Here is a 25,005-nt window from a genome sequence, read left to right as displayed (position 1 = left end):
CCGCACCCGACGCACACGCCGCAGAAGGTGAGAACAACATGCGTGGGTACGGTGCGTACCACAAGTACCCCTACGGCACCATGACAACAGTGGTACGGACCGTACCCTCGCATGAATGCGTGGGTACGGTGTGTACCCCTACGGCCCCATGAGTCCTCAGGTACGGACTGTACCCACGCATGAATGTGTGGGTACGGTGCGTACCCCTATGGCCCCATGAGTCCTCAGGTACGGACCGTACCCACAAATGAATGCGTGGGTACGTTGCGTAGCTCTATGGCCCCATGAGTCCTCAGGTACGGACCGTACCCACGCATGAATGCGTCGGTACGGTGCGTAGCCCTACGGCCCCATAATTAATCAGGTACAGACCGTACCCATGCATTAATGCGTGGGTACGGTGCGTACCCCTACGGCCCCAGGAGTACTCAGGTACAGACCTTACCCACGCATAAATGCGTGGGTACGGTGCGTACCCCTACGGCCCCTTGAGTAACCAGGTACGGACCGTACCCACGCATACATGCGTGGGTATGGTCTGTACCACACGTACCCCGTTACGGCAGCCGGAAAATTTGGATACGAGGCGTACACATGCCATGAATGTGGGCATAGAGGACTGGCCCAGCATGTTAACTACAAATTGATGTGTGTGTAGGTCCTGGCCAGCAGTGTACAGCTCCAAGGGGGTGCGTGGGTGGGTGCAGAGGCCTCCCAGCAGTGCCCAGACATATGAGGGGTGGGTGCATATCACTCCCAGCAGTGCCCAGACATATGAGGGGTGGGTGCAGAGGACTCCCAGCAGTGCCCAGACATATGAGGGATGGGTGCAGAGGACTCCCAGCTGTGCCCAGACATATGAGGGGTGGGTGCAGAGGACTCCCAGCTGTGCCCAGACATATGAGGGGTGGGTGCAGAGGACTCCCAGCTGTGCCCAGACATATGAGGGGTGGGTGCAGAGGACTCCCAGCAGTGCCCAGACATATGAAGGGTGGGTGCAGAGGACTCCCAGCAGTGCCCAGACATATGAGGGGTGGGTGCAGAGGACTCCCAGCAGTGCCCAGACATATGAGGGGTGGTTGCATATCCCTCCCAGCAGTGCCCAGCCATATGATGGGTGGGTGCAGAGGACTACCAGCAGTGCCCAGACATATGAGGGGTGGGTGCATATCACTACCAGTAGTGCCCAGACATATGAGGGGTGGGTGCAGAGGACTACCAGCAGTGCCCAGACATATGAGGGGTGGGTGCAGAGGACTACCAGCAGTGCCCAGACATATGAGGGGTGGGTGCAGAGGACTACCAGCAGTGCCCAGACATATGAGGGGTGGGTGCAGAGGACTACCAGCAGTGCCCAGACATATGAGGGGTGGGTGCATATCACTACCAGCAGTGCCCAGACATATGAGGGGTGGATGCAGAGGACTACCAGCAGTGCCCAGACATGTGAGGGGTGGGTGCAGAGGACTCCCAGCAGTGCCCAGACATATGAGGGATGGGTGCAGAGGACTCCCAGCTGTGCCCAGACATATGAGGGGTGGGTGCAGAGGACTCCCAGCTGTGCCCAGACATATGAGGGGTGGGTGCAGAGGACTCCCAGCTGTGCCCAGACATATGAGGGGTGGGTGCAGAGGACTCCCAGCAGTGCCCAGACATATGAAGGGTGGGTGCAGAGGACTCCCAGCAGTGCCCAGACATATGAGGGGTGGGTGCAGAGGACTCCCAGCAGTGCCCAGACATATGAGGGGTGGGTGCAGAGGACTCCCAGCAGTGCCCAGACATATGAGGGGTGGTTGCATATCCCTCCCAGCAGTGCCCAGCCATATGATGGGTGGGTGCAGAGGACTACCAGCAGTGCCCAGACATATGAGGGGTGGGTGCATATCACTACCAGCAGTGCCCAGACATATGAGGGGTGGGTGCAGAGGACTACCAGCAGTGCCCAGACATATGAGGGGTGGGTGCATATCACTACCAGCAGTGCCCAGACATATGAGGGGTGGATGCAGAGGACTACCAGCAGTGCCCAGACATATGAGGGGTGGGTGCAGAGGACTCACAGCAGTGCCCAGACATATGAGGGGTGGTTGCATATCCCTCCCAGCAGTGCCCAGCCACATGAGTGGTGGGTGCATATCCCTCACAGCATTGCCCAGACATATGAGGGGTGGGTGCAGAGGACTACCAGCAGTGCCCAGACATATGAGGGGTGGGTGCAGAGGACTACCAGCAGTGCCCAGACATATGAGGGGTGGGTGCAGAGGACTACCAGCAGTGCCCAGACATATGAGGGGTGGGTGCATATCACTACCAGCAGTGCCCAGACATATGAGGGGTGGATGCAGAGGACTACCAGCAGTGCCCAGACATGTGAGGGGTGGGTGCAGAGGACTCCCAGCAGTGCCCAGACATATGAGGGATGGGTGCAGAGGACTCCCAGCTGTGCCCAGACATATGAGGGGTGGGTGCAGAGGACTCCCAGCTGTGCCCAGACATATGAGGGGTGGGTGCAGAGGACTCCCAGCTGTGCCCAGACATATGAGGGGTGGGTGCAGAGGACTCCCAGCAGTGCCCAGACATATGAAGGGTGGGTGCAGAGGACTCCCAGCAGTGCCCAGACATATGAGGGGTGGGTGCAGAGGACTCCCAGCAGTGCCCAGACATATGAGGGGTGGGTGCAGAGGACTCCCAGCAGTGCCCAGACATATGAGGGGTGGTTGCATATCCCTCCCAGCAGTGCCCAGCCATATGATGGGTGGGTGCAGAGGACTACCAGCAGTGCCCAGACATATGAGGGGTGGGTGCATATCACTACCAGCAGTGCCCAGACATATGAGGGGTGGGTGCAGAGGACTACCAGCAGTGCCCAGACATATGAGGGGTGGGTGCATATCACTACCAGCAGTGCCCAGACATATGAGGGGTGGATGCAGAGGACTACCAGCAGTGCCCAGACATATGAGGGGTGGGTGCAGAGGACTCACAGCAGTGCCCAGACATATGAGGGGTGGTTGCATATCCCTCCCAGCAGTGCCCAGCCACATGAGTGGTGGGTGCATATCCCTCACAGCATTGCCCAGACATATGAGGGGTGGGTGCAGAGGACTACCAGCAGTGCCCAGACATATGAGGGGTGGGTGCAATCACCACCAGCAGTGCCCAGACATATGAGGGGTGGGTGCAGAGGACTACCAGCAGTGCCCAGACATATGAGGGGTGGGAGCAGAGGACTCCCAGCAGTGCCCAGACATATGAGGGGTGGTTGCATATCCCTCCCAGCAGTGCCCAGACATATGATGGGTGGGTGCATATCACTACCAGCAGTGCCCAGATATATGAGGGGTGGGTGCAGAGGACTACCAGCAGTGCCCAGACATATGATGGGTGGGTGCAGAGGACTCCCAGCAGTGCCCAGATATATGAGGGGTGGTTGCATATCCCTCCCAGCAGTGCCCAGACATATGAGGGGTGGGTGCAGAGGACTACCAGCAGTGCCCAGACATATGAGGGGTGGGTGCATATCCCTCCCAGCAGTGCCCAGATATATGAGGGGTGGGTGCAGAGGACTACCAGCAGTGCCCAGACATATGAGGGGTGGGTGCATATCCCTCCCAGCAGGGCCCAGACATATGAGGGGTGGGTGCAGAGGACTACCAGCAGTGCCCAGACATATGAGGGGTCTGTGCATATCACTCCCAGCAGTGCCCCACTCCCAGGAGGATGGATGTCATTCACACACTGCATGACACACCACATGTGGGTGTGAGGACATACAACACATGTATACCCACCCATGGCGGATGCCCCACAATACACACCCGGATTAAATGCCAACAGACTGTATAGTCATGGAAATGCATACTAAAATAATTTAGCCAAGGAGACCACACACTGTCACGCACATCACAGGAGTGATAGGAATGTCCAGGTGCTGGTCCAGCCACCCAGATGATGTCTCTCATGTAAGGAATAGGGTCCACTGCCACTAGATACAATGCCCACAATTGTGAGTCAGGTGCCCAAATACCCTGCATTACACGTGCCATTTGTGTTTTAGGCTGTGATTACACACATGCATAGTGCTGAAAAGGGCCAGTTGCTCCCTGATGCCATTCCTACATACACAAAACACAAGTACAGTGACTGGCAAGGATGGCACAGACGAGTTAGCAGGAGACATTGGTGAGCATGCATGGCCATTGGTGAAGGGATCCGTCACCAACAAAGGATATGTTGACATAGGTCAGCACAACAATTGTGCAACTGTTTGCAGGGAACATGTCAGGTGCCACAGAGGAAGGAACACTTCCTGGGCAATGTCTCACAATCCAAAATAACAAACACTACAAATTAATATTTTCACAGACAATGAGATGGCACACAGACACCATGGTCCACCTCATGACCATCATACTAAAACATTTCTCAGAACCCTAACTCATTACCAGAACACCAACTTCATGGCCTCGTCACCAACATCAAGTACCTAAAATGCAATAGTGTGGAAACTAAAAGAAAAGGCTTTATTCAGCACACAAACAAAAGAAGTTGTAATAAAACACTATTCACAAAGGCCAATGGCCAGTCCATAGATTGAGTCCAAGGGTGGACGAATGCGAGTGTGTCCACCCCTACCTTGCCTGCACAAAGTCACCTCAAGGGTTGTCGACCGGGGGGGGCATCATCAGTGGGAGTACCAGGCACCGCAGGGACAGGAGTGGGTTGGGTAGGTGTGGTGGGTGCAGGGCTGGACGTATCCACCACAGTGGTGTGCTCGCTGCACACTGCAGCCAGGGCGTCCAGAGGAACCCCTGCACCGGAACGAACACCAGGGCCAATGGAGGGGGGGGGTGTCCGAGGGATGGGGTGCAGCGCTCTTGGGGGAGGTGGTGGACATGGGGGGGACTCAACTCCCCTGGCCGGAGACTTCCTCAACCGCTTGCGGGGTGGTGTCACAGTGGGGCTGAGGGACAGACTAGCCATGTAGGTCTCTTTGGGTGACATTTTGCCAGGGGAGCTAAGGGGAGTGGATTTGGAGGAAGTGGGTCGTGAGGACTGCGGACTCTGACTGTGGCTGCGTGTTTGCCGTTTGTCGCCAGACCCTGTGGGTGTGACTACATCCCCCTGAGTGTGCGTGCCAGGAGGTGTGCGCTGTGCCTTAGTTGGGGGTGTGCTGGATGTGTCTGTTGTGGTGTGTGCCTGTGACTGTCTGTGTGTGCTTTGGACAGGCATGGGAGAGGGCAGTGTGGATGGGTCCAGGATAGGAGGGGGACGGAGCGCTGCAGGAAAGACACTGCTTCCTTCAGTGAAGAGTCCATGGACCGCAGAAACCTGCGTTGCTCAGTCATCGTTGATGACATGCCCTCCACGAACGACACCAACTGTGTGAGCAGTCTAGTGTGTTCATAGAGGACATGCAGCATCGATGCCTGACCAACCTGCAACTGGTGCAGTGTGTCCACAGACTCTTCACTGAGGGCAGCAGGGGTGACAGGAGCAGGGGGTGCGGTGCCTGGTCCGAAGGAGAGACGGTGGAACCCTGCACGGACAGAAGGGACGGGAGCAACTGGGAGGGCAAGGATGTCAATGGAGGAGGCGGGTACAGATGGTGGGATGCTGCCAGATGTTGTTGCATCCTCCGCCTCCTCAAGGATGTCAGCCTGGGACCCGTCGGTGTCGTACATGCTCTCGCCTCCGGACAGGTCCTCTGACTGACTCCCCTCGCCCTCCGTGCCACTGTCTCCTGATGACTCCACAGCACTGGTGGCACTGTCGCTGGGTCCCTCCTCAAGGTCCATGCCGGTGTCTCCCTCGGGTGAGGATGATGATGCTGTGGGCAAAGAGAAGAAACCAGAAAGCATCAGTCACCTGTATACATCTGACACATGAGCACAAGAACAATAGGTCACACTGCATATCAGGCAATGCATCATGAGTAACAGCTGGATAACTCCGCACATATGTAAGCCCTGTACTGCCCAGTTGGTAGACCCAGCATGCCACTTTGACACCAGGAAACTCAATACAGAATAGGCCACTACTTGAATGAGCAATACACTGAGAAGCTAGTGTCTGTGAACCGGTGAGCACAGCAATACAATGAAGTCATGACACCTCTTGTTTACCCTGAAATAAACCGGAGTGGTGCACTCAAGGTAAACTTACACACCTCAATACTCAAGGTGCCACCACACTGAGAGACCTGTAAGTCCCTTGGAACACAAAACGAACAAATGTTGGTACATTGGGACTCACACAACTTCAACCGATCTACATGTTTGTGATGTGCCAATTGGACATTTTGCTAATAGAACACTGATGTGCCTACATGCAAGATATTGCACAAGGCAGTGCATACAAAAGTACATTGACACTGTCATTGAAGAAGCTGCTACCTGTTCGGAGGAGCCACTGTCAAAAATAGGTTGTGTTGCAGAAAGTACATATACATGGGCCCACGGAGGTCTGGACGTCTTGACACTCGTTAGTTTGTATCACCGACAACTAATGAGTCTCACAAAATCAAGACCACCGTGGGAACATGTATATGGAGAATCTGTGACAACATTTATTTAAAACAGTGGCTTCATAGAAAATGTGCCAGCTCATTCCATGACTGTGTCAATGTACTTTTGTGTGCACTGCCTTGTGCGACATATTGCATGCAGGCACTTTAGTGTTCTTAACACAAATCAACGAATTTCCACATGTGAAACATGAACAACTGTTGACAAGTGCTGTGAGTGCCAAGGTACAAATCATGAAGAGTAACAAATAGAATCATGTCAGTTGTCACCAGGCCATCCGTCACCTGATGACACAGTTGGCTACTCATATGACCTACTGCCGGTCATCTGGAGTGGCACCCATGTCCACACCCAGGACAATGCATAAGCCAATGGGACTGCAATTGGGTGTTAAAAAAGGCCAGCTGGACTGTGGAGACACCCTCATGGCAAGCCTGAATGTACACACAGATGTCAGCACACACAGTCCAAACTGTGTTGCATCAGAACCACACGTGCCAAAAAATGTATGGGCAGGATTCTTGTTGGTAAAAAAAAAGACACAGGCTGCAAAGCACGTACATTGAGCACTGGCCAGCATCACAGGGGCACTGCCCAGTGTATTTTAGTACAGCCAATTCTCCCACAAATGTCAGACCTGCCAGTTAAAAATCTGAGTTGCACATGTATGCCTCTCCCGCACCCCCCTCCCCCAATACCTGATTCAATGTGATGTATACAGATCAAGAAGTGACACCTCTTATTCAGGGTTACAACAACAGTGTTTGCAAAATAGCTTCATTGACACAACATCACCTCGTGGGGGCTGAGAACACATATTTTTGACAAACAACCATCAACAGAATGTTGTGAATAGCCACACAGGCAATGCCCAGTGTGAGTATGCACAAGCAAAATGTTGTATCCCTGTCCAGTGGACACATGTAGCACACATTAACCAAATCAAAGTAGGGCAGGGAACAATGCCACAGAGGCAGACCTATGCAGCACACACAGAGAATATGCACAGTGTTGGATGACACACATGATTAGGAGGCCAGGGTGTCTCAGGGGACTGTAGTGGGCACACTGCTCCATGGTCCTGGAATGAGCTGACTCTACCATGTACAACCGTCATGGCACTATGCATATCTCACACTCATGCACATCATGTCTGAGGCCACAACATTGCACATGCATGCTGCAAGGGTGTCCAGTTGAAGGCTCACACTCCTATGTTGAGAATCAGCATCAGTGACAACAACTATGGACCCCCTCCATAGTGAACAGGTCATGGCACAGGCAAGGTACCGACACAAGTCACAGACCACCCACCCACATGATGCAGAAAGCAATGTGCACTTAGATGTACAGGCACCATAGATGACCATGTGCAAATGTGATTACACACACACCAGGGGCCACATGTCAAGGAGAGGAAGGGATGAAAAAGATGGGAAGGTGACATTTAGAAAGAGAAAATGCACTGCACATATGAACTCTGGGAGTGTATTCATGCAAAATAGCACTTCCTAAAGCTGGCGACACATAACACAACAAAAAGCCATGTACCTACCCCCTCCTTGCTGCAGTTCCTCCTCTAACTGCCTATCGAGGTCAGGGAATACCACCGCCAGGACACATTTCAAGTGGAGGGTCAGGTTTCGGCGCCCGCCGTGGCGGCGAGGTGGAGAGAGCTTCAGCTGGACCCGTGCGATCTGCCGGGTGCAGCACCGGATGTCCTGCCACGTCTTGCGGACCTGGGCCAGCTGCCGATCACGCCCCCCCCGCAGTCGTCATGGCCCTGACGATGTTGGTCCAGATGACCCCCTTCTCGTAGGCAGTTACCTGTCAGGATGACAAAGTGACACAACATCAATACACCTGCTCCATGTCCCAGAAACACACATCAGAATATCTTTGAAATGTTGAACAGGGCATAGGATGCTGACAGGAATAGCCTCATTCACAACATGCAAGTGGCCTGTGTGCAAGCGCACATGCAGTACATGGCATTGAAAGTCTACAGGTGGCATGAGGGGTGCAAAACACTCAATGCACATGCCACACACTGTGCAGCACATGCAACAGCAGGCTGATGGGCAGCACGTGCCATGCAGTCACATGTCCCACTCCACTGACGCACCCTCAGCAGCCTAGACAGACACACCCAGCCACTGAGCACTGGCCTGTCATTGACTACAGCGGATACAACCCTCACTCTGCACATGTGCCATTTGCCAGGGGGGAGTCACAGCGGTCTTGGCAGCTCGGCAAGTCAGACACAAAGCACGGCTCACTTTTCACTTCAGATGGTTAGATCAGTAGCCTTCCACATGCAGGTGTGGTGCAACACTTCACATAGACACTCACCCACATGACAAGGAACATTCACACACGTCAATGTCCCTGAGGTCGTACACGTCATTCGGACACTCTCACCACAGGTCCACCCAACTCATACACATCTGTGGGTACAATCACCTGTCACACCGGGGGGAACACTGAATCACCTCAGGACAACATGAAGAAAAGCCCCCAAGGATTAGCCATGCTGAATGTTTCATGCACTATGCAGGGAAAGTCACTGTAAGCACCATGCAAGTGAGGAGTGCACACAGGAACTACATGATGCACTGCATGAGTGACATAAGCATCCCCCCCCCCCGGGGACAAACTCTGAACAACATTGCATGTCAGTCCCACCTGGACACAATATTGTCACACAACAGGTGCATAGGCAAAGGTAGTGGACTCAGAACACACCTGCTCCCCTGGTCTCCCATACAGGCTGGTGTACTGTGGGAGGAGGATGTCCAGCAGGGCCTGATTCTCCTCCAGGGTGAATGGTGGGGCCCTCTCCACAGCACGAGACATGGTCCAGGGAAGCAGAGACAGCAGCAAGGTTGTCGACAGGAAAGTTGTGCAGGCAAGTGCCCTCTCATGGCTTCTGGCTGCCTTATATCTGTCTTGCTGAGGGCCATTCATTTTGAGGAGTACATAGTGATTGGTCAGAATCATTCGCATCTTACGTTTACTCCAATCCCTTTAAACATACAGCAGTGACAGCATTTGCATTTTTCAAATTTAGAGCATCATGTCAAGTCAACAACCACTTTGCAACATTGTATATTGTGGCCAACTGACTTTTCCAGGACACCTGCTGGAAAAATTTGAAGAGAAAACTCGGTATCCATGGCAACCTGCATGCATTTAGGGCCTAATACCTGTCCCTTATGTGTCCCCTATGTAAAATTGAAAGCCACGGAGAAGATGGCGGCTGACTAAGGAGCTCGGTCGGGAGCTCCCTGCCCTGAAATCCACATTTAACGAAGCGTGATATCGCCATCAATATAGAAATGTAAAGCAGGTCAAAAACTATACGGATAGGGATTGGGAGTAGATCTGGAATCAAAGGGAGAAGAAAAAAAAACATATCTGTGAAAATAACGAAACTTTGAGACCGGTTGTGACTTGCCGGCGTCCGCAGCGGTGTCAGCGTTGCGCCCTGGTAGTGTCGATCTCGGCGGTGGCGTACTTTCGCTGCCTGTCATCGTGAGGTTCTGCCCGGCCCAATGCGGTGGAGCTTGCCGGGGCGTTCTGAGGGTCTCGTGGCGTAGGAGGAGCACACTGGAGGTCCCGCGACGAAGGTCCGCGGGAGTGTGGGCGGAAGCTGCTGGAGCACGCTGCAGCAACAGGAGGGCCGCCGGTAGAGTCTCCTTCCGGGGGAGATCTGTGGTAGCGACTGAGGCAGTATACGGGAGAAGAACGCGGCGCTGCTCCATTAAGGTAGACTACAGTGGCACGGGCAGCCCACACTCTGGGAGGGCAGCCTGCATAGCTGATACCGACCAGAAATCTGAATGTCAGCGTTTATGTGAGCCGGTAAGTGTACTAGGCTCTGGCTCTGTATCTGTATCAAATTTTGATAAAGCGCCAGTGGAAAAGGGGGCAGGGCAGGAAGGGATCTCCTTAGGGGTGTCTTTGGATTCCTTCCCAGGGTTAGCTGGAGAACAAGGAGTGGCAGTGGATGGGATCCTGGAGGGCACCAAAACCCCCCAATCATCAATAGAGGTTTTGAGAGTGGGTGCCTCGAAGGAGAGGGTTATTGCCTTAGGAGCAGGCAATTGCCTCCTAGAGGGAGTACTGTCCTCAAGACCCCCTCAGTGGCTAAAGGTACCGGAGTCAGGGAAGTCAACAAGGAAAAACTCTCAACACTAGCTAACGCACCACCTATAGTGGCAAGAAGTCTGAACAAAAAGTATATTTCAGGCCAGCCACAAGCCCCACTATCTAGAGCAAGCCGCGCCAATTTAAGAAAGCACCGGGCTTGGGCAAATTACAAAAAATTACTCCCTCCCTAAGATCCTATTTCAGGGTTCAAGATAAGGAGCCAGTTCTAGGAAGGGGAGGACTAGAGACACCGGTGATTATTACAAGCAATAACACCACAGAATTATCTAGTCTACTCTCTTCCCCTTCGGTAGTAGCCATTGAACCAAAAATGGCAGAGAAAATTAAGGTTGGCAATACAGAAACAGGGTTGAGCAATAGATTCCAAATCCTCTCCAATCAGGATCTAGAGACCGGTGGAGAGGCACCAGAAGGTGTTGAAAAAGGAGCGACAGTTACAGCGAAGGAGGGGTTAGGAATCACCTCAGACATCAGCCAAAACTCAGTAGTCTCGGTGAGTCATCACTCAGATAACATCTTAGAGGAAATGATGAAGGAAATGAGAATAAACTTTGCGACCTCAGAGAGAAATCAAGTAAAAATACAAGAAGCCTGTGAAGTACTTGACCAAAAAATAAATACACTTATTGATAGAGTATCACAGGTGGAGGTAGAAGTAGAGCTACTGAACAAAAAAACAGAGACCAATCGGGAAGAGATAGACAGACTGAAGAATAAAGAAACGGAGATCAGCGACAGGATGGAATCCCTGGAAAACCACGCTAGAAGGAACAACCTTAAAATTTTAAATATACCTGAAGATATTGAAGGTGAAGACATAAAAGGGTTCATGATTCAATTACTAGAAGAGAAGATTTCCTGGACCAAATCGGTTAATCTTGCGGAAGATATCCAAAGAATACACCGAGATCCTTTTAGGAAAGGGAAGGCGAGGAAAAATCCCAGAAAATGTTGATCAATTTCAAGACATACTCCCTGAAAGAAAAGATCTTGAGTGAGGGTTTTAAAGCTGGCTCGTTTCCCAAAGATGACTGGTAATATAGAATTAGGTACGACCTATCTAGAACAACTCAAGATAGGCAATGGGAACTGGGTCAACATATGCCACAACTAAGATCACTTGGTGCTACTATCCAAATGCGCTTCCCGGCCTCTCTGAGAATTATGTGGGATAACAAAATGCATAACATGAGAGACCCGAAGGAGGTTGAAGCCTTCATAGCACAAATAAAAGCACAAAGGAAAGATCACCCCTAATTCATAAGATATGGGCTATAACTCGACCTCTAAACAAGATGGCAAACATAGTAAAAAAAATTGGCGAAGGGCAGTAAAACTGCCCAGGAAAACGAAGAAAAGGGAGGCTTCTCCAGAGGGGGGGGGGGGGGGGGGCCTCGTAAAAAATTATATAAAAAGAAAAAAATCATAACACGGGGTGGGGAGCAAAATGGGGGAAAAAAAAAAAATGTCCTAAAAGCAAATGTAGGAGGAGAAGGGGTTCCTCCTTTGAGCAAACTACAAAGGTTTAAAGACAAAGATGTCGGTCACAGGTAACGGGGCTAAAGAAAAGAGGCTCAACATTTTATCTTGGAATATAAATGGGCTAAGGATAAAAAAACGGAGATTGAAGATCCTGGAGTATATAAAAAACATAGACTGTGAAATAATCATACTTCAGGAAACCCATTTGGTAAAAGAAGAATGGGCACTGATCTGCAAAAATCTACGATGGGTGGACCACTGTGTATGCACAAACCAAGACTGTAATATAAAGTGTATAGCGATAATATTTAAAAAATCTTTGAAAGCGACTATCGAGAAAACGGAAATAGACAAAAAAGGCAGATGGATAATTGTTAAAGCAAAAATATACAATAATCCTTACACTATAGCAGGATATTATGGTCCAAACATGGATGATCCTGAGCCCTTGCAAAAAATATACTCACACTTAATGACAACACAGGCCCCGATAATAATGGGCGGGGATTTTAACATAATTTTAAACCCCAAGGAAGACCGACATCCAGTAAAAAATCTTCCTAATCTACCAAAAATGAGAGAATGAATAGGGATGTGCATTCGTGAATTGGGGCTTGTAGACATCTGGAAGGAAAAGGGGAATAAAAATCATAGATTTACCCTTCAGAATAAAAGGCTAGGGCATGCATCTAGAATTGACTTCTTTCTGATCAACAGGAGCTTAGTGGACAGCACAAACAAGGTTGAACATATTCCAGAACACATTTCAGACCATTCAGCGGTGCAACTCAGTCTTAATTTAAAAACCTCTCAGTGTAATCAAAGATGGACAGTGGATAGAACTATATTTGCGGACACATCCTGCATTGATAAGTTGGTTGAAGACACGGATCTCTTTTTCCAATTAAATAAAGAAGGCCCAACAATACAGATAGCCTGGGACGCATATAAAGCCTATATCAGGGGGAGGATTCTAAGCATCGCAGGTCATAGAAACAAGGAGAATAAGTCCTTTATAAAACAAATTGAAAGTGATCTGGAAACATTGGATAAAGAACATACGAAAGCAAAAACCCCACAAGAAAAGGAAGTATTAGAGGAAAAAGAGAAGAAGAAGAGAGTAGAACTAGCAGATGTCCTTGACTTAAAGGTTAGAGATAGATGGGAAGCCAGTAAGCTATCACAATATGAATATGGCGAAGGGTGTGGGAGAATTCTGGCCTGGAAAATCAAAACAGAAGCAATACGTAACAGGGTCACGAAAATTCAGAAGGAAGCTTTACCTGGCTGTTATCTGGAAGACACGGAAATTAGACAAGAATTCAAGGATTTATTTGATAAACTATATATGGAAGAGATATCGGGAACTAAAGAACAAATACAAAGCTTACTAGATGGAATAACCACTCCAGAAACAACTCCTGAGCAGAGAATAGCTCTGAATCAGGAGATCACCAGAGAAGAAGTCATGGATGCAATAAAAAGCCTAAAAAAAGGAAAAGCCGCAGGCCCGGATGCGCTACCAAATGAATTATACTTAACCCTAAAGGAAGTCTTAATATCCCCCTAACAGATCTCGTAAATATTATCTTTTCTGGGGAAAAAAGACATTCCAGCCTCATGGAATGATGCCATAGTGAGTATCCTATTAAAACCAGGAAAGGAAATGTGAATCCTACCGCCCTATCTCACTCTTAAACTCACATTACAAAATCTACACTGTAAGACCTGGGGTCTCCAGGCCCTATGGGGCGGTAACGTGACACGAGCGGTCGGGCCACCAAAGGTCTGTGTGTAAAGCAACCATACAACACGCACCTCACATGCGACGAGGAACACACACAATAAGTGACGCCACACTGTAGGAATTATGTAAATACTCAAGTTTATCCAAGTAGATCACGTTAAATGCAGTTCATGAGGTAGCAGTACATTTCATATGCGGATAATACAATAGCTAGCGATGTACATATCAGTCAGGAGCTATAAAGGCTGTTTCTACCACATATGCAATTCATGAAATGACAGTACTGCCTGGGGCACAACTACCACTCACGTAGCTGCACACGCGCGTTGGGCGCGCTAACCGGTGACGACCTCAGAACGGGGCACCTAGCATGGAGAGCTACTCGTGATCTCTGGCACATAGCACTGTAATAGGGAATATAAATAACAGAGCGCTACTCGTAATCAATAGCGTTTAACACATCAATATGGCACAGGAATAACAGCGCGCTACTCGGACTTGATAGCACGTAACACTTCAACCTGGCACATGAATAACAGCGCGCTACTCGGACTTGATAGCACGTAACACTTTAAAGCAGGGCATGTAAAAACAAAGCGCCACTCGTAATCGATGACTCTCGGTACCTTGGAGCGGAGCGTATAACATAAAGCGCCACTCGTAATCAATGACTCTCAGTACTTTGGAGCGGAGTATATAACATAAAGCGCCATTCGTAATCAATGACTCTCAGTACTTTGGGACGGAGCATATAACATAAAGCGCCACTCGTAATCAATGACTCTCAGTACTTTGGAGCGGAGCATATAACTTAAAGCGCCACTCGGAATCAATGACTCTCAGTACTTTGGAGCGGAGCTTCCAGCGGGGAGCTCCGGTGCAGTTCGTTGGGCCCCGCGCTTCAGTACCGCTCGAGGGGGCACACGGAAAGGATCCCTCGGCGGGGTCTCTTCCGTCGTGAAGACAGGGGGGGGGAATCCCACGGAGAGGAAACCCGGCTAAGGATGCGGTGTGGCTCCCAACCCGCAGGGAGCGCACCGGGGGCGATCTCAGCCTCCGGGCTTACCTTGATCTCGGCGTCAGCAGGCGTCCGCTCCCACGATGATGGGGGAACTCGGCCCCGGCCTCGCACACCTCCTCACGCAGCTGCGATGGCAGCGGCGGGGCCCCGCGCTTCTCCGCGGGCCTCGTGACACGGCAGGGCACTTCTCCAGGCCTCCAGGCCACGGCGGTGAGCGCGCTGGCTTCGTCGTCATCGGGGGGGGGGCTCAAATTAAGGATGGGGTTCTGTGCTCAGCGGAGCACGCTGCCGGGGGTCCCAGACCAGGGCAGGGAGCGCAGGGGTCACAGCGCTAATACGTGGTCGATCCCCGGTGGTTCTCCAGTCAGCTTTGCATCAGGGTTCAGGGGTCAGTCTGGACACGCAGTCTCAGTGCTTGGTGAATAGGTTTCAGAGTTCAATCTGGACACGCAGTCTCAGTGCTTGGTGAATAGGTTTCAGAGTTCAATCTGGACACGCAGTCTCAGTGCTTGGCTTGTAAGTTTCTGTTCTTAGATGTCAGATAAGGTCTTGTTGGCGCAGATGTATCTGGCGCCCTTAAGGGGTTCTGTTACAGGGGGTTAGGAATGGAGAGGGCGACTAGATCCTTCCTAGTCAGGCTGGGCAGAGAGTCTCTGGGTCCTCCTACTGCTGGGAAAGATCAGTGGGTTTCACAGGGTCCCTCACTCACTTAAGAGGCAGCACCTAAATCCTGTCACTCTCAGAGGCATAAGTCCCTGGCTAGGCCCTACCGCCTACACTCCTGGTGGATTCTTCCAGCTCTGCTTCACCCCAATGGCCAACTCACCACAAAAGTTTCCCTCCCTCTCTTAAGTAGCCCTAGGTCAGGTGACCTCTAGCCAAGGCGGCAAAAGAAAAACCACACCTCCCTTCTAGAAGGTTCCAGCACATTCCAGGAGCTTCCCCACTCTACCTATGGGACAAAAAGGTAGGCTGGAGTCGCAACATTGTTGTGGGGTTCCAGCCAGCTCCTGGCAGCTAGGGTGCTACTATGAAAGACCACTCTGCAGTAGCAGGGGCCTGTGGCAGCCATCTTGGGAGAAGGGAGCACCTGCACCTTAACACTGATTGGCAATGAAAAGGCGCCCGGAGACCTAGTCCAACATAAAAATGAGGGTGGGAAAAATGAGGCACGATACAAAAATGGAAGGGGAGACCACCCTAGGGCTGACAGGTCCAACATGCGTCCCCCCCAGCCGAAAGAGGGGAGAGCTACCCAACCTCTAGGGAGTTCTCATCACTAAGGCGGAAAAACCTGGAGAGACCGTCAGCATTGGCGTGGTCAACTCCGGGCCGGTGTTCCACCCGAAAATCCATCCACTGTAGGGAAATGGACCACCTCAACAACTTGGGGTTTTCGCCTCTCATCTGCATAAGCCAGCGAAGGGGCCGGTGGTCGGTCTGAATAAGGAAGTGAGTGCCAAAGAGGTATGGCCTCAACTTCTTCAGTGCCCAGACCACCGCGAAGGCTTCTCTCTCAATGGTGCTCCATCGCCGTTCCCGAGGGAGGAGTCTTCTGGATATGAAGGCCACAGGTTGATCTTGGCCCTCGGCATTGAGTTGTGAGAGCACCGCACCTATGCCGTGCTCTGAGGCATCTGTTTGTACAATAAATTCCTTGCTGAAATCTGGTGTTGCTAGTACTGGAGCGGTACACATCGCCTGTTTCAGCGTGTCAAAGGCTTCTTGGCATGCAGCTGTCCATATGACCTTGCGGGGTTGCTTCTTTGAGGTCAATTCCGTCAAGGGGGCTACGATGGTGCCATATCCCTTGACGAACCGGCGGTAATACCCAGTGAGGCCGAGGAAAGCTCGGACCTCTGTTTGGGTCTTGGGGGGCTCCCAAGCCAAGATGGTCTCTATTTTGGCCTGGAGGGGTTGCACCTTACCTCCGCCCACCAGGTGTCCCAGGTACACGACAGATCCCTGTCCAATCTGGCACTTGCTGGCTTTGATTGTTAAGACAGCGCGTTGCAGCGCCTGCAATACCTCCTGGAGGTGTTGCAGATGGTCCTCCCAGGTGCCACTGAAGACAGCTATGTCATCCAGGTAGGCCGCTGAGAAGGACTCCAGGCCAGATAGTACCTGATTCACTAACCGCTGGAATGTGGCCGGAGCATTTTTGAGCCCAAAGGGCATCACTCGAAACTGGTAGTGGCCCTCGGGGGTGGAGAACGCTGTCTTCTCCCGTGCTACATCGGCCATGGCAATCTGCCAATATCCGGATGTCAGGTCAATGGTGCTGAGGTACCGGGCTGCTCCCAGCCGGTCCACCAGCTCATCTGCACGTGGGATGGGGTGAGCATCTGTTTTCGTGACAGAGTTCAACCCCCGGTAGTCCACACAGAACTGAAGCTCCGGTGTCGTACCCGGTGGGGCCGCTTTCGGCACCAACACCACTGGACTAGCCCACGGGCTGCTGGAAGGTTCTATCACCCCCAGCTCCAGCATCTTTGCCACCTCACGCTGGATGCTATCCTTCACTCGGTCAGAGAGCCGGTAAGACTTGTTCTTCACCGGGGGGCTGTCCCCTGTGTCCACATCATGGGTACACAGATGAGTGATTCCAGGCGTGAGGGAGAACAACAAGGCGAACTGTCCCAGGACATGGCGACAGTCCCTCTGTTGCTCTGGGGTCAAGGATGGGGAGAGGACTACACCTTCCACCGAACCATCCTTCTCTTGTACCGCTAGAAGGTCAGGAAGAGCTTCACTCTCTTCCTCTTCGCTCCCATCCGTCACCATAAGGAGAGCAAGCTCTGATCGCTCATGGTGCGGCTTCAGGCGGTTGACGTGGAGCACCCTGAGGGGCTGACGGGGGGTTTTTACATCTACAACGTACGTGGTCTAGCCTCGCCGCTCCACAATGTCGAACGGGCCAGTCCACCAGTCCTGGAGGGCACAAAGCTCCCCAGGTTCCAAAACCCACACCTTCTGTCCAACGTCTAACTCGACCGTCCGAGCGTTGCGGTCATACCACTCCTTCATCACGGTCTGGCTAGCCTCCAGGTTCTCTGTGGCTGCCTTCCACAGCTTGGCCATCTGGCTGCAGAACACCAGCATGTAGCTGACAATGTCACGGGGAAGATTCTGTGAAGTCTTCTCCCACCCCTCTTTCACTAAACTGAGGGGACCCCTAACGGGATGGCCATAGAGCAATTCAAACGGGCTGAACCCGACTCCCTTCTGTGGTACCTCCCGATAGGAGAATAACAAGCAGGGGAGGAGGACGTCCCATTTACGCCTCAAGCCCTCTGGTAGGCTTCGGATCATCCCCTTCAATGTCTTATTGAAGCGCTCTACAAGTCCGTTAGTCTGGGGATGGTAAGGAGTGGAGAACCGGTAGGTCACCCCACACTCCTTCCACATGGCCTGCATGTAGGCCGACATGAAATTGGTGCCCCTGTCCGACACCACGACCTTGGGGAATCCCACTCGGGTAAAAATCCCCAACAGTGCCCGCGCCACCACCGGTGCAGTGATGGTCCTCAGAGGAATAGCCTCTGGGTACCTTGTGGCGTGGTCCACCAAAACCAAGATGAACCGGTGTCCCGCTGCGGTCGGAGGGTCCAATGGCCCAACAATATCGATACCGACCCTCTCAAAAGGGGTCCCGACCACGGGGAGCGGTTCCAACGGGACCTTCAACTTAGTCCCCGTCTTGCCACTAGCCTGACAAGACTTGCAGGTACTGCAAAAGGTGTCTGATGCAATCCTCATCCTGGGCCAATAAAAATGGGGGACCAAACGTGCAAAGGTTTTGTCCTGACCCAGGTGTCCGGCTAAGGGTATCTCGTGCACTAACTCCAGCAGAAAGGCCCGGTAACATTGGGGGACCACTATGGCCCTCGAAGATCCATGTACCGGCACCCTGGGCTCACTGTATAGGAGACCATCCTCCCAATACACGTGATAACCTCCCAGTTCCTGACTGGCCACTTGGGCTTCGGCCTGCCGCCGCATGCCTTCAAGAGTGGGGCACGCCCTTTGTGCCTGACAAAATTCTTCCCGGGTAGGCCCTCCTTCCACATGCCAGTCAGCAAGGGTCGGCAAGTCCTCCACAGGAACGACATCTACCTCCGCGGACTCCAGGGGCACCTCTGCGGCCTCCCCATCCATCTCACGGGGCATGTCCTCTACCACCTTCTTCTTTCCATGTTTGGCTTTGGGTTGGGCCATGATTCCAGGCTCCAACCCAGGGTGAGTTCCATGCCGGGCAGCCATGGACCGCGTGCTGACGCAAGTCCACCCTGGTAATCCCAGAATTTCGGTGTGAGCGTGAAACTCGACATCTTTCCACTTAGTGTGCTCCAGGTCGTTCCCTAGCAAACACCCCACAGGCAAGGCAGGGCTCACAGCAACTCTCAGCAGGCCTCTGACTCCTCCCCACTCAAATGGAACACGAGCCACTGGATAGTGACTCATACTGCCGTCAGCCAATACGGCCGGATGGAACTCCTCGGGGACTACTTGGTCTGGGGACACCAGCCGCTGCACGACAGTGGTCATGCTGGCCCCTGTGTCCCTCAGAGCTTCCACCTCCTCCCCATTAATTCTCACCGTTTGCTGATATTTAGCAGTGTTCGGGGGCAGGGACACTACGGGGACCACCTCTCTATCCCCGAGTGAAACCAGCGTCAGGCCTGTCCACTCCCCTTCCCTATCTAAGGGCAGCTCCACCCCAAGCGCTATACTACTCACCCCGGGACTTTTCCCACCCGTTGGGGCTGGTGGTCGCTTGCGACACTTGGGATCTCCCCTGTAGTGTCCAATCTCCCCACACTCGTAGCACCTCACAATCCTAGGCTGCTGACTCCTGTCAGGGTAAGTGGGTCTTGTGGAATTGGACGGGGGTGGGGTTCCTACTCCCTTCCCAAACTTATTTTGGGAACCTTTCGAGAACTCCACCTTTTTATCTCCCCCCTCTTTCTTCTGCGGGAAACCCTGTCCGCCTTTCGAGCCATCTCCCCCGGGGCCCTTGTGAGACACCCGGGTGCTCTCCCAAATATCTGCCTCCTCCGCAAGCTCACGGGGATCCATCAACTTGCGGTCCACCAGATGTTGGCGCAGCTCCGGAAAGCTCTTATCCAAGAGGTGCTCCCTTAAAAAAAGATCGTACAACCCTTGGTAGTCCTGCACCTCGCTGCCACGCACCCAACCATCTAGTTCCTTCGTCGCATAATCAAAAAAATCTACCCATGTCGCGGTGGACAGCTTATGGCCGCCACAAAACTTTTGCCTGTACCTCTCGGGGTTGAGACCAAACTTTTTTAACAAGGCCTCTTTCATGGGGGCATACCTTACCTGATCCGCCTTGGCCAAATATAGCAGGGTGTCCCTAACATTGGGAGGTATATACCGGTATAAACCACCTCCCCAATTACTCTCGGGTACCCCATGGCCCGTCAAGGCTACCTCGTATGCCTCCAACCATTTCATGATGTCGTCCCCCACTGTGTAGTTGGCAATTACCTCTTTAGGTAGGTAGAATTTTGATTCTTGAGGTTCCTTAGGTATGCTGCCACCATTGTCCTTATTGGACGCGTTCAATTGGAGGGCGCGTAACTCCAGCTCTTTTAGCTGAAGCTCGTGCGCAAGCTTCTTTTCCTCCATTGCCCATCTCCTGTTTTCCCTTTCTTGTTCCAATCGGGCCAATTCCCTTTCTTTCTCTTGTTCTAACTTGGCCAGCTCCCACCTTAACTGCCTCTCTTCCCTTCTGTCCTCGTACTCCTCTGGAGACGCGCTCCTCCTCGACCCTGTCCTACTACTGGCCCCAGAACGTCTCCCTGGGGGCACATTTTCGGATACATCTACATTTAGTATGTCGATCACTTCTTTGGCGCTCTCCTCCTGAGGTGCATCTGGAGCCTTCTGTCCCTCATCCCCTCTCCCTTCTGGGTGGGCTTCTACCCATGCCCTAATGGCGGTGCGGAGTTCAGGTCCTTTGGCCCTCCGTACCCCAGGCACCCCCATCCCCTGCCCGAACTCCCTTAGTTGCTTCACTGAGTACCCGTCGAGGTCAGCTAACCGGAATTCCATTCTGGCAGGTGGGGACCTAGACACTAAGGAGAAAAATTCCTAGGGTATAGGCAACAGTTATCAGCTAACCAGGCTCCTTGCACTCTCAACCTGGACAGTGGAAATAATAATGCAGCAATCAATGGTTTTCAAGCTCTGGAACAAATAGGCATTTAATTGTGGCGCCCTCCGCCTCACGGAAGGGTGCTGTATGGTCACAGGTCCTAAGGATCTCACCGCTCGCCAACAATGTAAGACCTGGGGTCTCCAGGCCCTATGGGGCGGTAACGTGACACGAGCGGTCGGGCCACCAAAGGTCTGTGTGTAAAGCAACCATACAACACGCACCTCACATGCGACGAGGAACACACACAATAAGTGACGCCACATTGTAGGAATTATGTACATACTCAAGTTTATCCAAGTAGATCACGTTAAATGCAGTTCATGAGGTAGCAGTACATTTCATATGCGGATAATACAATAGCTAGCGATGTACATATCAGTCAGGAGCTATAAAGGCTGTTTCTACCACATATGCAATTCATGAAATGACAGTACTGCCTGGGGCACAACTACCACTCACGTAGCTGCACACGCGCGTTGGGCGCGCTAACCGGTGACGACCTCAGAACGGGGCACCTAGCATGGAGAGCTACTCGTGATCTCTGGCACATAGCACTGTAATAGGGAATATAAATAACAGAGCGCTACTCGTAATCAATAGCGTTTAACACATCAATATGGCACAGGACTTGATAGCACGTAACACTTCAACCTGGCACATGAATAACAGCGCGCTACTCGGACTTGATAGCACGTAACACTTTAAAGCAGGGCATGTAAAAACAAAGCGCCACTCGTAATCGATGACTCTCAGTACCTTGGAGCGGAGCGTATAACATAAAGCGCCAGTCGTAATCAATGACTCTCAGTACTTTGGAGCGGAGTATTGAGGAAATATGAATTTTGTGATCAGTTATGTCCCCTATCGTAGACCCCAACGGCTCCATGTGCATGCTATAAGTACATGTATGTTCCCTCCAGTTCCAGTTTTGAAGACGCAAATATATGTGCGTCCACCGTCAACATGTCCTCTTTCAGATCCGCCATGAATGGGCCAGATATTCCATTCCTAAGTATGAAAGGCCACCGACTTTATGTGGTTCACTTTCCACATTTTACAGATTCAGGCGAGTAGGCCCTGAATTCTGTCATCAAGCCTTTTCCTGCCTTCTGCCTCTGAAAGCTCCAGTCTGAGCCTGCATCTGTATCCATGAACTTTGTCCTACTCCCTGCGCGGCTAACGGTGCCTGATCCAGCATATTGCCTGCCAAAAACTGTATTTCACCTTCAAGATTATCTACTCCGCTCCTCATCCGATGCATTCCTGTCTAGCAGTTTAGGTAAACATTCCTCCAGCTACCGTGCAAAGGGCCAGGCCTCGCTGTCCTCATGCAAGTAATTCATAGGCCCCGTTACCATGGAATATTCCTACCCCCTCGCATCTCATGTAGACACTTAGACGCTTGTACACGCACTAACAGTCAGTATAGAATAGATTCTATCCTAGAGACCTTCCCTTTTGGATAACACAGTTCTTTAAACATAGGATATTAGATATGATTTGGGATTAGGTTGACATAACCCCCAGACTTTTTGTCTCCACATGTAGAGCTAAATGTCAAGTCCCCTTCACCCTCTAGTTGCACGTCAATCACACGTCATGCGGCTGCGCGCGCATCTCTGCCAAATATTTCTGCTGACATTGCAGGATTCTTTTATGGATCCACCCACTTGTGACATCATGTATAATGACGTTTATTAAATTACGCCCATATGACCGCCTCTATTAGTTACGTATGCACCTTTTATCTGTACTATCAGCTGTTACGCCTCTTGCATCTGTTTCACTGTAATGTATTTTATATAAAACTGCCTATCTGTCAATAATGTATGCCCTTCCTTCCTGAACTTTCGTGGTGATGGAATAGAAAGCCTACAATTCGAATTGTATTCCTTTGTACAGGAATAAAGCCTTGTAAAACCTCTAATACCACGGATTCTGCCTCTTATATTTACTGAGTTATTCTTAATAGACTTTACCGCATAAAAAATAGTACCGGTAACGAAATATTTACCACATAAATTGGCGCCCGAATAGGGACACTTTCTCATCTCACGCGCCGGCGGTGCGTTGCAGGCCCGGTCTCCTGCCACAGCTGAACGGACAAAAACGCGTACCTGCAGGATTTCCTGTATCTCCCTCCGGCCAAGCGGGGACGACTGAGGCTGCGATCAACACCCAGACGAGGCGGTGAGAAGTGCGAAGTATCCCGACCAGAGCCTAGCTGAGAGAGCAAGATCCGAGGTATACAGAGGCCCACCAGGTTCCGAAGTTCCGAGTCCAGTCGAGTCGAGTCCAGTCCGGTCCAGTTTCAGTTCCGTTCCGAGGCCTTCCGTTCCGAGCTACCCGGTGAGTACCATTACCGGGGAGGCATTTAACGTGCACATAGTCTGTGCCGGTCAAGACGGGTTTGGGTACCCAAGTCCGGTCTGCACTGTTTTAGCAGTGTATCTGTACTGTTTAGCAGTATATATAGTATGTCTTGCATATAAATAAGTACTATCTAGTGTCAGTATTATGTCAGTAACTAGTTTTCTATTAGTTATCATTGTTCGAAAAACTGTTAATTGTTAAATATTTTAATACGTTCTATATATTGTGGTGTGAATGACTGTTCATTATTGTGTTTTCTTGTATAAAGTGTGTTCTAGTAATAAGGTCTAAAAAAAAAAAAATGCCGCTCTTTTCGAAACTAAGACAGATCAAAACCAGAAAAGGGGTACTCGAAGAAGCTGTTCCCATTCCACCTAGGGACACTCCAGGATACTTTATGTATCATAAGCATGGCCTAGATGCCGTATTATTTCTTGATTTATGGGTGGACTACACCAAAGAATTACCAGAGAGTCAGAGATGGCCCGCAGCGGGGACCTGGGATGCAGATTGCATCATGAGAGTAGAAGAAGAATTATGGAAAAAGAAAGCCAGACAGTCACAGAAAGATGCCATTGAATTATGGCGTAAAGAATCATATAGACGTACAGAAAAAGCACTCAGACAGGAAGAGAAAGGTAGAGAGAATTCAAATAAAACTCGAGAAAATCTATTACTTGAGGAAGGTACCCGAGTAAACTCAGAACAAATAGATAGACAAAGAAACACTCTTATGAATGGTATGTATCCTCTTCTGGCCGAAGGGTTACCTAAGGCTATCCCGGAAATACCAAAAGACTTAACTCCTCCATTGCTCCCGATAAAAACACATCCCAAAACAGCAAAGGACGTTTTCCTTTCCTCCTATTTAGATGACGTAGCTCCCGAGTATGCTAATGCCATACCACACATACCGCTTGCCGATGGTGTTCAACACCAAGAGCATCCGTCTGTACCTCCGCAACCACAAACTCCTACGCAAGTCCCAACAGGTCCGTCCGTTTCTACAGTTTTTCCCGCATCTACGATTTCTATCCTAAGCCCAACGAATCCTTTCGTGCCTAGCACCTCAGACGGTGCTACAGGAGGTACGACAGACATGTTTGCCACCCCGCCGCGAAATAAACAGACCCTTAGAGATTTAGCACTCCAACGTACACCCCAACTAGCGACATCCGACATGTTTAAAGAACAGCTTGTGGATTGTAGATACGACCCAGTACCAGGTAGACAGGATAAATTGCTCATATCATCACTGCGTATAAGACGAGCTACATTATATTTAATGACGATACCAGGAATGGGTGAACACCTAGACGAAATATATCGCTTTGTCCAAACAGGGCGAGGTCCAGAAAGTATTAACGAAGCTATGGAATACCAGAAAGTGGATGTCCAAAGACAACTACTACGTTTTTTCATAAATTGTGTAATTAGGAACCAAGACAGGCCCGGGGCAGATCACGATACCATGCAAAGACTTGTCAAATGGGGTCAG

This window comes from Triturus cristatus, chromosome 9, assembly GCF_964204655.1.
Source record: "Triturus cristatus chromosome 9, aTriCri1.1, whole genome shotgun sequence".
NCBI classification, from domain to species: domain Eukaryota; kingdom Metazoa; phylum Chordata; class Amphibia; order Caudata; family Salamandridae; genus Triturus; species Triturus cristatus.
Note: the sequence above shows the minus strand (reverse complement) of the source record.